Raw genomic sequence first — 14,399 nt, 5'->3', positions numbered from 1 at the left:
TGACGAAAGCCTCCAACTGCCACGACCCAAAAATGGAGGCATACTGCAAGGAGGTACGTTGGCTCGAGGATAAGTTCCACGGCCTCGAGCTCATCCACATCGCCCGACGCTACAACGAGGCAGCCAACAAACTCGCTAAGATCGTGTCGACTCGAGGCACGGTCCCGCCCGACGCATTCTCGAGAGATCTGCACGAGCCAACCGTCGATTTTGGCTCAGGGGCTGACGTCGAAACCACCGCCCCCAACAAATCGATGCCATCGAGGCACTGCTAGCGGCAGCAGAAGTAATGGAGGCGGAACAGCGACCCGGTCGACCGTTCGACTGGCGCACGCCATTCCTCGACTGCCTGATTTGATGTGAGCTACCAGAAGATTGATCTGAGGCCCGCCGTATCGCTCGACGGGCCAAGTCATACGTAATCTACGGCGAAGATAATGATCTATATCGACGAAGCCTGATAGGAATCTTGCAGCATTGCATCACCATAGAGGAAGGCCGAAAGCTCCTCGAGGATCTACACTCGGGGGCTTGTGGCCACCACGCTGCTCCGTGGACCCTCGTGGGGAACGCCTTCCGACAGGGCTTCCACTGGCCAACGGCCATAGCTGACGCCATCGAGCTCGTACGATCGTGCCATGGGTGTCAATTTTACGCCAAGCAGACACATCTTCCCGTCCACGCTCTCCAGATGATCCCCATCACGTGGCCGTTCGCGGTGTGGGGACTCGACCTAGTATGGCCTCTACAGAAGGCAGTAGGGGGATACACCCATTTGCTGGTGGCCATCGACAAATTCTCCAAATGGATCGAGGCTTGACCCATCACGAACATTCGCTCCGAGCAGGCCGTCCTTTTCTTCACCGACATCATCCACCAGTTTGGGATTCCAAACGTCATCATCACCGACAATGGCACTCAGTTCACCGGCAAAAAGTTCTTGGACTTCTGTGACCGGCATCACATCCGTGTGAACTGGTCCGCAGTGGCCCACCCTCGAACTAACGGTCAGGTCGAGCGTGCCAACGGAATGATATTGCAGGGGCTCAAACCAAGAATCTACAACCGGTTGAAGAAATTCGGCAAGAAATGGGTCAATGAGCTCCCTTTGGTCCTATGGAGCTTAAGGACGACGCCAAGCAGGGCCACGAAATACACCCCGTTCTTCATGGTCTACGGCTCTGAGGCTGTGCTTCCAACAGACCTTGAGTATGGGTCCCCTCGACTCAAAGCCTACAACGAGCAGTCAAATAAGGAGACTCGAGAGAATGCGGTTGACCAGCTCGAGGAAGCTCGAGACATGGCTCTCCTCAACTCCGCCAGATAACAGCAGAAGCTCCGACGCTACCACGACAAGCACGTGCGTAAAAGGGATCTGAACGTGGGTGATCTCGTCCTACGGCGGCGGCAAAGCAACCAAGGACGCCACAAGCTGACTCCGCCCTGGGAGGGCCCATACGTGGTAGCCGAGGTCCTGAAGCTAGTGACATACAAGCTCGCAGACGAAAAAGGGGCGGTCTTCACCAACGCATGGAACATCGAACAGCTACGTCGATTCTACCACTAGAATTTCAAAGCTTTATGTTCCCATGTACATTCTGTACCAAGACCTTATGAATGAATGCATGAATGAATAAGATCTTTCCCTCGAGTAATTTACTTTTTCTCTGATCGAAATCTCGACGTTAGAAGGGAGTACCAACTATGACCCATCATAGTCGATACCCCCTCGGGGGCTAGCAGGGGGGACCCCCCAAATATCTAAAAAACCAAGTGATTTTTTTTCTTTCCTACCAGTAAACCTCACACGATCGAGTAGTAGAGGCACCTCGAGCCCCTTAAGGGCCGAGAGACGACGAGCCTGAGAACTCCTACGCCCCTGGGCTATGGTAACTCTACTCGCTCCCTCACCCTCGAGGCAATCGAGGTCGCCTTAACAAAAGACCAAAAGGGGAATACAGACGTAGGCAGAAAGGAAACAAAAGAGAGTGCGAACAAAGGAATAAGGAAATATTCAAAGATCTTATAAACCACTTAAAAACACAGTATCACTTAAGACAGAATAATAAGTACTGTACAAGGGGCCTTAGCACCCAGAGTAGGCTCGCAGGCCTCAGTCTGCATCTCGGCCCTCACCACCCTTGTCTACGCCCGAGCTAGTCTCGAGAGGAAGTACTTCCGGCTCGAACAGCCTCGCCAGCCTTTCCCCAGGAGCCTCCGCGTCGTCGATCAAGGCGTGGAGCCTCTCCTCGTTCTCTGCGTCGGTCTTGGAAATATCGGTGACGAAGCCGTGGGACACCACCTCCTTATCGTAGGAAAAGCCTGAGCAGACAACTGCCATTGTCCGCTTCACCCCGGTATGAAGGGCGTCCCGCACCCAGTCCCTCAGCATGGCACCTAGGTAGCAGAGCTGATTGACCAGTGCGTCGCCTCGAGCCGCCTCCCTCGATTCGTCCACGGGCTTGAGCTCCCAAGAGGCCGAGAGATCGCTTATCGCAGTCTGCAGCCGACCGTTCAAAGCGACCTCCCCCTCGAGCTGAGCCTTGGTAGAGCGGGCCTCGACTTGGACAGCTAGCAGTTCGTCCTTAAGCCCTATAAAGACCAACGCGGAGAAATTAGGCAACACAAATCATGCCTTTGAAAGAAAACATGATAGTAGAAACGTACCGCGAATCTTCTCCTCTAGAGCGGTGTTCTCGCCAACAAGGTCAGCGTTGGCCCTCTCGATCCCTTTGTAGGAGCGCGTCAGGTCGGTGTTGGCAACCCGTAGGTCATCGATCACCTTGCCCGCCTGCGTAGTGGCTCCATCTTTCTCCAACAACGCTCTCTTCAGACGATCGACATCGTCAGAGAGGCTGCGAGATCGAGCCCGCTCCGCCTCGAGATCCTCGAGGGCCTTCTTCTTGGCCTCCTCTGCGGTGCTCCGAGTGATCTCGCCCTTCACACACTCCACCTTCATCTCTGGCTACATCCTTATAAAATTTTGCCTCTTCATGGGCCTTGGACGCAGCCTCCTCGATCGACACGGTCCGCTCCCTCAGCAGCGTGGCCTCTTCCACCGCCTTCCTCGAGGCCTCCCAAGCTTCTGCCAGAGTGGCCTCCCTCTCCTTCTTCTCCTCCTCGAGCGCCAAAAGCTCCTTGTAATCCTTGAGGAGCTTCTCCTGCGACTCCAGGAGTTGGTCCTTGAGGAGAGGGAGTTGCTCCCAGCTGCCTCTCATCGCATGGATAAAGCTCGACTTTATGCGGGAGGTCTCTTTCAAATCCTGCGAGCCAGCAGTGGAATAGTAAGAACACAAAACCAAAACGTCCTACGATAACTAATGCCCAACCACATGATTCATCCAGAGGCGAAGCTCCTCGAGATGCTCCCACTTCTCGGCCTCCTTCCGATCGTCCATAAAAATATTAGGCTCGAATGGGTCGGTGGAGGCCAAGATGCGGATCCGGTCGGGGCACCAGTTCTCCATCTCCTCCTCAGTGCGCGCCTTAACGCCCCGGATGAGCTCTTGGACCATCTCAAGCGACCTCCCATGACATAAAAACAGGTCGATAAGGGAGGGGAATCGCCCATCGTCGTCCACCGTCTTCCAGGTCCCGGTCTCGTCGGTAGCGCCTCCACCCGACGTCCCGGCTTCATCGTCCTCGCCGGGTTTGTGATCCTCCCACGGCCGTCGTTCTCGGAGAAACCCGGGAGCGGTCCCCTCGATGCTGTAGATCGTGCCCTTGATCTCGGACTGAGGGTCCACCGGGGTGCGCATCATGCAGGCAAGCGCCACCACACCGTCCGCCCGCCCTGGCTCAGCCAGGATGGAAGCGGGCGCTCCCAGACGGAGCCACGTAGGGGTCGGCAGGCCATAGACCGGCAGACCCTCCTCTCCAGTCTCAGGCCCCTGTGGTGACGGCGGCACCGGCTGGGACGGACTGCGGGGTGGTGGCTCGAGCAGTTCCTCTAACTGCTGGCTCCTCTGCTGCTGCTGCTTCTGGAGCTCCCGCAGCTCCTACTGCCGATCCTGCTCAAGCAGCTCCTCGAGCTGAGCTCCTTCTTGCTGCCGCCCATCCTCTCCTTCTTGTCCTTCCTGCTGCGGCTGCTGCTGTCCCTCCTACAGCGGGTGCTGCGTCCCCCACTTGCGTTCTTCCTATTCTCTCTTCCTCTGCTCCTCGACGGAGTGGAGCCCGATGGGCCAAGGCGTCCGCTTCACGACTGGAGAAGCCTCGACCTCCTTGTCCATGGGGCGGGCATCCTTCGAGGGCCTATCGCCACCGGACCCATCACTTATAGTGATAGGATCCCCCTCGACCCCAGATCGGGGAGGCTCAGGGGCTCCCTCCTACACTTGGGGGCGAGGCGCCTCGACCCGCTTCGGCGACGGCGGGGTGGACTCCCCCACCAATGGACGAGGCGGGGCGCTGTCAACACCCGTCGACGGCCGAGGATCGGAGGAGCCTGTAAGCACTCAAAAGCAAAAAGTCAGTCGCCATGATGATCGACATAAGGGCAACACGACTCCCATGACGACAGGAATGAACCGCTAACCTGCGTCTTTGGAGGCCGCTCCCACCTTTAGCCTCTTGGCCATTGAGGGCTGGGCCTGTTTGAGCGTCCGCTTCAAACTGAGGCAAGAGGAACAAGCATAAGAGAAGCCGTTACCTGAGAAAATGCCAAGACATTGTTGATATTTGGGAACGCAATAAGGAATTGATCCGCAAGCGCACGGATATCGGTGAGCACTTCACCCGGGAAATTATCCAGAGTATCGTATTTATTTTTTTACCACTAGGAGAAAGAGTGCATCTGACTAACCGGTCTATTACTACTAACCCTTTAGGCACAAAGAATGTCTTTCGATGTGAGTGATAAATAGAGAAGACTACAACCGTAGTCTCCTTCTAACCTTGGTAAGGATGATCTAGTGTTCTAATGGGGAGGCTAACGGAATCTAGACAACACAAAGGATGTTCGACCCGCACCTATAAACCCTATCCTTCCTGCTAACGAGATGTGATCTACAAAGGTAACTCGGAATTGTCATGTTCCTCACTACTACCACGGTCCAGCTAGTCATGGAATATCTATGAGTACCCCAGCCTAAACACCACGTTTACGCCAGCAATGATTACTCTAAACTCTACGCGAAGAGATTAAAGTAAACTCATAAACCATAAGAACAATAAAACAAGAACTTACTAGAATTTAGAAGTCGAAATACTGAAGAGTCCTAGGAGCAAGCTTTGGGTTAGGAGAACTTGATCCCGCAGGTACAAGCTTGGAGTAGACACCGACAGGCCGGGCTTCCTCCAATCTACACCTCCACTCTATATCTCTCAATCTAGTAGAAACTAGAAGATCTATTTCTACCTTACATTGATTGCTAAGCCTAAAAAGAAATATTAATTAGAGAAGAGGTTTTCCTTCGAGGGCACCCCTCAGTCTCTATGATAATTTCTTCATGTCTTCTCTAGGGGCCAGGAGGGTCTCCTTATATAGTCCTCCCCTTCTATGCGTTTTTGGGTCGATAGGCGAGGTGGTACTATGTTTTTCTTGATCCAATAGGTCGGTGGAATATCCCGAATGAAGAGAGTCCTGATTGGCATCCAGAGGGGGGCGGGCGCCCTGGGCCTGGCCCCTTTCGGCCTCCGTCTTCTTCCAGTGGCTTCTGGAGTCTTCTAGATGGTGGAAAATCGCGCGGTGCGTTGATATCTCTATGTAATCCCGACATGTGGGCCTTTCTTCCTTATTTCCTGACAACCCCCTGCAGAAATAGATAAACAACAAAACTCGTGGAATTCTGTCAGATCAAACCCTAATTCTAGGTGTTGTTTGCATATTGGTCCTTTCTCTTGTTTATTTGATAGTTAAAATTGATACTTAAGAACCGTCAACAAATACCCCCATACTTAGGCTTTTACTCGTCCTCGAGAAAAGGATGGTTAAGAACAATATCTGGGGTAAAACATTTTAAAACATTCTTTATATTTGCAGGGTGTAAAAAATTCACTGTGTACTATAGTCAGGGATGTTCATGGTTAAGAGTAAAGATCCTTTCTTCTCAATCCTGTCACTTGGAGTTTTTTGTATATTTTTGAAAGAGAGTTAGCATACCTTTTTATCCTCATAGGTTCTCTCAGATCACTCATTATCATTTATATATCTCACTGAGGTTGTTTCATTTTGCAAAAATTCTCAAGCATACTTACTTTGCATTTATTGCCTGATCAAAACAGGATCCGAGGAGGGGAATGTCATACTCTTAGATCAAAGACTTTGGAAATTAAAATCTTTGTCAACTCTTGCTGGCATATTGCTTATTAGAGGGACCATGGGCTATCATTTTTTCTCTTCTCTTTTTTTTTAAGTGGATACCGAGGTACCCCTAATTCTACTACCGGACACTTGTCCATTTTTCTGTGAGGTTGTCGAGCACTTGCTCCTTTTTATTTCCTCAAAATATTTTTTTATTTTTGCATAGCCCATGCCTCTAATGCAATAATACTTCGGAAGAGTGAATCTTTCTGAAATAAATGTCTTGATCTTAGGAGCATGATAAATCTCTCAACAAGGGTCTAACTCATTTTGAACAAACTCAATACAGAATAAGCTTTTATAATTGTAAATATTTTCAGTTTTATCAGGCATAAAACACTGAGGATGGTAGCTAGAGTTTTGAATATTTTGAAATAAATTCTCCAAGCAACAATGATATCAAGAATAAGAAACTCACACTCTACCGTCACATATTCCATAACGACTTAAGTAACACAGGGTTTTAAAATGATTTTCAATAATTGCAAGTTTTCAGGAAATATCACAGATTGAGATTAACCATGATTAGAAATATTTTAATCTTTTTATTTTATCATATCAGAGACAATAATCTGCATATTCCAATATATATATATATGTGTAAAGTAAAGTGTGCAGAGTGTGTACCTGAATCGTGGAGTGGCGTAGTCGGAGTGTGTTTGGCATGTCGAGGGATCTCCCCCATACTTGTTTTTTGGTTTCTTGCACAAAAAAATAAAGTAGAGACACACAAGACATAATAATAATAATAATAATACTCTTTATTGATCTTGAGGCATTTATTACAAAAGACTAGTAGCAAACTGATAGCAAACTGATGATAATAGTAAACTGATGATAGTAGCAAACCTAAACCGAATTTAAAGATAAATGACTAAGATGTATTGACTCAAGGTCTAATCTAGATAACTTAGCGGCGCTCTAAGTCCTTGATCTTCTTGTTGGCATTGGCAAGATCCTGCCTAAGGCCTAGTATAATAGTGTTGTGGTTAGAGAGCTGCCTAGTGAGGGAGTTGAACGAGGACTGGAGGTCTATGATAACTCTATCTAGCCTGCGAACGTCCTCATCAATATCCATTATAGTCTTGCGACGCTTGGGAGGTGTCTCAAAAGCATTGAGAGAGTGCTTCGGGGCGGCCTTTGGAGGGATGAAACGGACTTTGGCTGCTCTAATCCCTTCAAAGTAAGGCCTTTCCTCCTCCGTAGTGTAGCGAACACTGCTGATCTCGCCGCTCCGGTTGGTCTTGACTCCAACGACACTCTCATTGGGTCTAGGCGGAAGGATCCTTGTGCCGGTTGGCACCTTGATCGTGGTCTTTGTCTTGGGTGATGATCCTTTGAGGAGTAGGGGTTGTGGTGGTGCAGTGAGAACTGGTTGAGCATGGTAAGATTGGGCGGAGCTGCGTTGGCGTAATGGCATGACTTCTAGCTGTCGCTCTGTGTTGGCCGGGACGAGAGCACGGGCATCGGGGTCTTCCACAGGCTCCATGTTGAGGTTGAAGGGGACGACTTCCCAATCATCGTGGTACTTCTCGGCCATTGGATCAGCAAGGGACTAATCAAGCTCTAATTGAAGGGGAGAAGGCTTGGTGGCTTGGTGTTTGAAAACTGAGGTCAGGGGTCTGTTTATATAGGGGTCAAAAGGGTGCCTCTATGGGTTGTTCGGGTTGCTCCCGTTGATGTACGTGGGAAACTTTCCATCTGAGGGATTATTCGGATTACCATAAGTGCATTTTCCATAACAGAGAAAATCGGGACCGAGGGGGAACAGGAGCTGGGCGCCCGCCCACCTGATCTAGGCGCCCGCCCTCTCTCTGGCCCCTCTGTGGGCCCACTTCCCCGAGCACGTTTCTAGATGCGAAATTATTTAGAAAAATATATATATGACCCATAAACATCAAACTAAAAAGGTTGGGCTCTAATTCTCCATGGGAAGGTAAAAATGGACTACGTCTATTTCTTCTAATTCTTTATTAGGCTCTAAAAATAATTTAAGACGTTGACCATTTACCTTGAATAACGTACCTTCGCTAGTTTGAAGTGTGATAGCTCCGTGGGATGATGAATTAATTACTTTGAATGGTCCTTCCCATTTGCTCCGGAGTTTTCCATGCCCGAAAAGCTTTACCCTGGAATTAAAAAGTAATACCTTATCTCCGGGTGTGAACTCCTTCTTCTTGATTCTCTTGTCATGCCACCTCTGGACTCTTTCTTTGTAGATCTTTGAATTGTGATATGCCTTCTCTCGCCATTCTTCCAATTCTGATAGTTGCATTCTTCTATAATCTCCAGCAACATCTAGGTCCATATTCCATCTCTTTATGGCCCAGTGTGCTTTGAACTCTAGTTCAATAGGTAGATGGCAAGTCTTCCCGTACACCAATTGGTATGGAGACATTCCGATTGGGGTCTTGTATGCTGTCCGGTATGCCCAGAGTGCATCAGGTAACTTGTCTTTCCACGCCGTTCCTATTTCATTTACTGTCTTCTGATAGATATTGCTTGAAGCGTTTGTCGATGAAGTGTGCTCCTCCATCACTTATCACTACTCTGGGGACTCCAAATCTTGGAAATATAATTTCTTCAAACATGCTCTTTGAACTGACGTTGTCCGCATGCTTGCAAGGTAATGCTTCTACCCACTTGGAGACATAGTCAACTGCCACCAAGATGTACTCGCACTTCTTTGATGGAGGAAATGGACCCATGTAGTCTATTCCCCAGACATCAAAGAGCTCAATCTGAAGGTTGTTGGTGAGTGGCATTACATCCCTTGTATTTATGTTTCCGTGTCTTTGACATGGCCCACATCTTCTGATATATTGCTTCGTGTCTTCATACATTGTAGGCCAGTAGAATCCACACTGCCAGATTTTTGAATGTGTACGGAATGCTCCATAGTGACCTCCATATGGTGATGAATGACATCTGTCGATGATCTTCCATCCTTCCTCAGTGGTCACACATCTCCTAAGTAAGCCATCAGAACATACCCGGAAGAGGTATGGCTCATCCCATATATGTGAACGACTTTCTTGAATAAGCTTCTTCTTGTTTGCTCCTGGTGGTACATACCCTGAAACCATAAAATTAACAATATCTGCATACCAGGGGTCAGACCTGTTAATCCCGTAGAGCATGTCGTCCCGGAGTGAATCATTGATGGGGGTTTCCTGTGGACTCTCAAAATACATTCTAGACAAGTGATCAGCAACAGAATTTTCTACTCCCTTTTTATCTTTTATTTCTAAGTCAAATTCTTGGAGTAATAAGATCCAACTAATCAGGCGAGGTTTAGCATCTTTTTTAGTGAGCAAATATTTTAGGCAGCATGATCAGTGTAAACGATTATTTTAGCTCCAACTAAATAAGATCTAAATTTATCAATGGCAAAGACAACAGCCAGAAGCTCTTTTTCAGTGGTTGCATAATTAAGTTGAGCTCCTGTCAAAGTTTTACTGGCATAAGCAATTGCATGATGCTTCTTATTTTTAGTTTGTCCCAATACTGCCCCCACAGCATAATCACTAGCATCACACGTAATTTCAAAAGGCAACGACCAATCAGGGGGTTGAATGATTGGTGCAGAGATGAGTGCTTTCTTTAATAAATTGAAAGATGTTAAACATGCATCATCAAACTCGAAAGGAGCATCCTTGGCTAGCGAAAGAGTAAGTGGTCTAGCAATAAATGAAAAATCTTTTATGAATCTACGATAAAAACCAGCATGGCCAAGAAAGCTTTGAATTCCTTTTATGTTCACAGGTGGAGGTAGTTGTTCAATTACTTCAATTTTAGCTTTGTCTACCTCAATACCTCTTTCAGACACTAGGTGTCCTAGCACTGTTCCTTCCCTAACCATAAAATGACATTTTTCCCAATTAAGGATTAAGTGCTTTTCTTCACATTTTTGCAAGACCTTGTCTAAGTTTTCAAGACAACTATCAAAAGTTTTTCCATAAACAGAGAAATCATCCATGAAAACTTCCATAATCTCTTCAATCATATCAGAAAATATAGACATCATGCATCTTTGAAAAGAAGCATTCTACGGTAAGCATAAGTTCCATAAGGGCATGTAAAAGTGGTTTTGCTTTGATCATCGGGATGGATCGGGATCTGATGATATCCTGAATATCCATCTAAGAAACAAAAGAACGAATGGTTCGCTAATCGCTCTAGCATTTCATCTATAAAAGGTAAAGGAAAGTGATCCTTTCTCGTGGCTTTGTTTAGTTTTCTATAGTCTATGCACATCCGCCATCCTGTGACGGTGCGTTGCGGAATTAGCTCGTTCTTTTCATTCATAATAACAGTCATGCCTCCCTTTTTAGGCACAACTTGTACTGGGCTTACCCACTCACTGTGCGGCACAGGATATATAATCCCTGCATGCAGCAACTTTATAACTTCCTTTTTAACTACCTCTCTCATAGTGTTGTTAAGTCTACGTTGGGGTTCTCGAGAGGGTGAAACAGAAGGATCTGTTGGAATACGATGGGTACAAATCATAGGACTGATTCCTGTAAGATCTTGGAGTGAGTAGCCAAAAACTGAGTGATGTTTTTCAAGAATGGTCATTAATCGCAGAGTTTGATCCTGAGTGAGTTTATCGCTAATGATCACAGGGAACTCTGGTTTATTGTTTAGGAAAGCATAGGTAAGACCGGGTGGTAAAGTTTTAAGCTCTATGGGGGGTCTAGGTGTTTCTGCAAACTCATCTAAGGGTTCAGGCTCAGAAGGTTCGTCTTCTTCTTCAGTGAAGGAAGGAGTTTCGTCTTCTAAGTCTGGTTCCTCTAAAAGCTCTAGAGATACAGCCTTTACCTCCTCCATAGGGTCAGGCAAAAGATATAACTCGGCCTTATTGTTTAAGGAGTGTGAAATTGTTATTGGGGTTTTAAAGGTTTTTCCAAAAGAAATGTGTAGCTTTCCAGTATGACCTTCATAAAGGAGTCTTCTAAAAGGTTGTCCTATTAACAGGTCGAAGTCCCATGTATCAAAGATATAGAAGTTCAAATAAACCAAGGAGCCTTCTACCGTAAGAGGTAGGACATTTATAATTCCAAGACTGGGGACTAATCATCCTGAAGATTCCTTTATGACCTTTGTTATGGGGGTTAAGACAAGATTTTTAAATAGTTTAAGTGCAAAAGATTCAGACATGATGTTGATCCCCACAACAGGATTATAGAGAGCATTAAATCGATCAGAATTATAAGCACAGCGTATAGTTATAGAGGGTGTGTCCAACCGGATCACATCAGAGGAAAGCTCTGATTCCTCCAACCATTCGCTACTCATTACTGAGATAAGCTCTCTCAATTGATATTCACTTGGCAAATAAATGCTAAACTGGCCATTTTGGGCTTTGTCAATAGAATGGTAGTTTGAAATATTTCCAAAATCAGCAAAAAGATCGGATTCTATACCCAGCATGAAATCCGGTGGTGGAATTTCTTCCTCTTGTGGCTCAGAACTTGGGATAGCTAAAGTAGATGAAGAATTTGGCAGAGTGTCTACTTCGGCTTCGTAGGTTTCATCATGAAGGGTATTGTCCATCTCAGCTTCTAGGATTCTATCTAGGATCACTCTAGCTTCATTAGTAGGGATGCGAAAGAAAGAACCTCTAGACATTGTGTGTAGCATTTGTTTGTGATTTTTATGAAGACCTCGAAAAAAGTGAAATAAAAGAATAGGGTCTTCAAGATTAAGGTTTGGACCAGATTCTAAAAGATCAGAAAAACGTTTCTAGGATTTTCCCAAAGTTTCATTATCTTTTTGTTTAAAAGATAGGACTTCGAGTCTAAGGTCGGCTATACGGTCAAGGGAATAGAAATCTAGACAAAAGTTAGCTCGTAAAACTCCCCATTCACCTTGTTGTTGACTTACCTTCTGACTGTACCATTGTCTAGCTTTTCCCTTTAAGGAAAAAGGAAAAAGCTTCCAACGTAAAGTTTTATCAGAAATGCCTTCAATGCGAAGACAATCACATGTTTGCTCAAAATCTCTAATATGAAGGTAAGGGTTTTCGTCTTCCTTTCCCGAAAAAGATAGGTTTTGAATCATGGCAATCAACCTAGAACTTAACTTATACTGGGATGTTTGGATAGGCTGTGATGACTCCCATGGTAAAAGGTCAGTTGCTAAAGGGATTGCAGATTCATGGATCGATTTAGAATTTTGGTTTTCCATAAGGTAAGAGTAAAGAAATTAAATAAAGAATATAAAAAATAAGAAAAGATAAAAGTATAGATACAAAGCTAGTAGTAAGACTCAGGTTATCTCAGCAACCGTCTTTCTCCCCGGCAACGGCGCCAGAAATGCTTGTTGATATTTGGGAACGCAATAAGGAATTGATCCGCAAGCGCACGGATATCGGTGAGCACTTCACCCGGGAAATTATCCAGAGTATCGTATTTATTTTTTACCACTAGGAGAAAGAGTGCATCTGACTAACCGGTCTATTACTACTAACCCTTTAGGCACAAAGAATGTCTTTCGATGTGAGTGATAAATAGAGAAGACTGCAATCGTAGTCTCCTTCTAACCTTGGTAAGGATGATCTACTGTTCTAATGGGGAGGCTAACGGAATCTAGACAACACAAAGGATGTTCGACCCGCACCTATAAACCCTATCCTTCCTGCTAACGAGATGTGATCTACAAAGGTAACTCGGAATTGTCACGTTCCTCACTACTACCACGGTCCAGCTAGTCAGGGAATATCTATGAGTACCCCAGCCTAAACACCACGTTTACGACAGCAATGATTACTCTAAACTCTATGCGAAGAGATTAAAGTAAACTCATAAACCATAAGAACAATAAAACAAGAACTTACTAGAATTTAGAAGTCGAAATACTGAAGAATCCTAGGAGCAAGCTTCGGGTTAGGAGAACTTGAAACTGCAGGTACAAGCTTGGAGTAGACACCGACAGGCCGGGCTTCCTCCAATCTACACCTCCACTCTATCTCTCTCAATCAAGTAGAAACTAGAAGATCTATTTCTACCTTACATTGATTGCTAAGCCTAAAAAGAAATAATAATTAGAGAAGAGGTTTTCCTTCGAGGGCACCCCTCAGTCTCTATGATAATTTCTTCATGTGTTCTCCAGGGGCCAGGAGGGTCTCCTTATATAGTCCTCCCCTTCTATGCGTTTTTGGGTCGATAGGCGAGGTGGTACTATGTTTTTCTTGATCCAATAGGTCGGTGGAATATCCCGAACGAAGAGAGTCCTGATTGGCATCCAGAGGGGGGCGGGCGCCCAGGTCACCAGGGCGGGCGCCCTGGGCCTGGCCCCTTTCGGCCTCCGTCTTCTTCCCGTGGCTTCTGGAGTCTTCTAGATGGGGGAAAATCGCGCGGTGCGTTGATATCTCTATGTAATCCCGACATGTGGGCCTTTCTTCCTTATTTCCTGATAACCCCCTGCAGAAATAGATAAACAACAAAACTCGTGGAATTCTGTCAGAGCAAACCCTAATTCTAGGTGTTGTTTGCATATTGGTCCTTTCTCTTGTTTATTTGATAGTTAAAATTGATACTTAAGAACCGTCAACACACATCAGAAGGTGAGAATCATAACGTCGAAAATCTTACCCCACAGGAAGGGCGACCCGCCTAACGGTGCCTCGACCAGCAGGCCTCGAGCCACCCCGCGTCGAGGCTCCGGGCCCCTCACGAGCGGGCGCGAGTCTCGGCTCGGCGTCTCCCGCCTGGCCAGCGCCTGGATTGGCACTCCCGCGACCCGTTTCCCCCTTACTCGAGGCCGCGGCGCGGCCACGAGTCAGCGGTCCTGTCTTAGACGCGGGAGGAGGTTGGGGGCGGGGGACGGTCCGACCTTGCACCAGCGCTGGGGGGACGTCGGCGCGGGAGCGGCGTGGAGATGACTCCCTCTGTTGACTCTCTCGAGATCCGCTTGGCGCCCCCATTGGGACTCCCATCTGCGGGATGTCGACGCCGGTCTGAGGCGAGCCCTCGAGGATCCGGTCGAGACGAGACGCCATCCCCTCGAAGTCATCGCTTTCATCGTCACCATTGCCGCCATCATCCTCATCGGGGGATTCTTCCTCAGGCTCCACCCTTTGCCTAGACTTTGC

The sequence above is a fragment of the Sorghum bicolor genome, chromosome 7, assembly GCF_000003195.3.
Source record: "Sorghum bicolor cultivar BTx623 chromosome 7, Sorghum_bicolor_NCBIv3, whole genome shotgun sequence".
Classification (NCBI taxonomy): domain Eukaryota; kingdom Viridiplantae; phylum Streptophyta; class Magnoliopsida; order Poales; family Poaceae; genus Sorghum; species Sorghum bicolor.
Note: the sequence above shows the minus strand (reverse complement) of the source record.